This window comes from Gekko japonicus, unplaced genomic scaffold (assembly GCF_001447785.1).
Source record: "Gekko japonicus isolate JY-2015 unplaced genomic scaffold, Gekko_japonicus_V1.1 scaffold2449, whole genome shotgun sequence".
Taxonomy (NCBI): Eukaryota; Metazoa; Chordata; class Lepidosauria; order Squamata; family Gekkonidae; genus Gekko; species Gekko japonicus.
In genome coordinates this window covers 127734-129363 of record NW_015174911.1, presented here as the reverse complement: position 1 = coordinate 129363, position 1630 = coordinate 127734, and positions in this window count along the sequence as shown.

Here is a 1630-nt window from a genome sequence, read left to right as displayed (position 1 = left end):
TTCTTGGTGCTTGGGGGGGGGGTGAACAGTGGGAGGGCTTCTGGTGTCCTGGCCCCGCTGGTGGACCTCCTGATGGCACCTGGTATTTCTGGCCACTGTGTGATACAGAGTGTTGGACTGGATGGGCCTTTGGCCTGATCCAACATCTTATGTTCTTATGGTCTTATTTATGACTTAGGGTCCCAAGGCACCAGTTGCTGGGTCTTCTGTGCAGATGGAGATAGTCAACATAAGAAGAACCCTTTGGGTTAGACCAAAAGTCCATCTAGTTCAACATCCTGTTTCCTGTAGTAGCAAACAGGGGTCCGGAGAGAAACCCACAAGCAGGCCAACAGGTTAGCCCTTTCCTTTACTGGTGCTCCCTAACTACTTATATCAGTTGCACAGGTGGTGGCTCAGCAGGTTAAAGCATTTGCTTCATACGCAGAAGGTCCCCGGTTCAATCCCTGGCGTCTCCAGTTGAAAGATCAGGTCGAAGGTGATGTGAAAACGTTGGCCTGAGCCGTGGAGAGCCTTGGCCAGTCAAAGTAGACACGGCCGACCTCAATAGGCCAATAGTCTGACTCTGTAGAAGGCAGCTCGGTTTGCATTTGTGTGGTCTGTTGTTCAGTGGAAGAGGCTCTGCTTGACGATCAGGTCGGAGGTGACATGAGAGACCTTGACCCAAGACCCCGGAGAGCCTTTGCCAAACAGAGCGGAGAAGACTGATCCTGAAAGAACAAAAGTCTGACTCGGTAGAAGGCGACTACCCGAGTTCATGTGAATGGCTCTGGAACCCACTGGACTACTTCGTTGTTAGACCCATTTTACTATCACGATTCTCCACGAATAAGAGACCTATCCTCTTTTTAAAAAGCCGCCCTCACTCGACTGGCCCTCCTCACCCCTTCAGATGGCGGTGTCAACTTTCCGCAGTGCCAATTCCCGGTTGGGAAACACCCGGAGATTTTGGGGGTGGAGCCTGAGAAAAGGCGGGTTTGGGGTACGATGCCATAGATTCCACCTTCCAAAGGAGCCATATTCTCCAGAGCCAGTTTGGTTGTAGTGGTTAGGAGCGCGGACTCTAGTCTGGGAGAACTGGGTTTGATTCTCCACTTCTCCGCATGCAGCTGCTGGCGTGACCTTGGGTCAGTCACAAGTTCTCTCGGAGCTGCTCTCTCCAGAGCAGTCCTCGAAAGAGCTCTCTCAGCCCCGCCTCCCTCCCGGGGTGTCTGTTGTGGGGAGGGGAAGGGGAAGGAGACTGTAAGCCGCTCTGAGACTCCTTCCGGTAGTGAAGGGCGGGGTATAAATCCAATCTCCTCTTCTTCTTCCAGGTGATCTGATTTATGTTACCTGGAGGTCAGGTATAATCCCAGGAGATTACCAGTCACCACCTGGAGGTGGCAACCATACTCCAGGAAGAGGAACAAAATGTGGGTCTCAGTGGTAAACGGCCTCTGCACGTGGAGTTTTCATTCCGCCACAGTGGCTCAAATTCATGCCACTTAGAACCGTAACAGAGAAACTGAGCCATGGCCTTTAAAACGTTCTTGGATAAATGGTGGAAAGCGTGTTGATGAGAAGAAGAAGAAGAAGAAGAAGAAGAAGAAGAAGAAGAAGAAGAAGAAGAAGAAGAAGAAGAAGAAGAAGA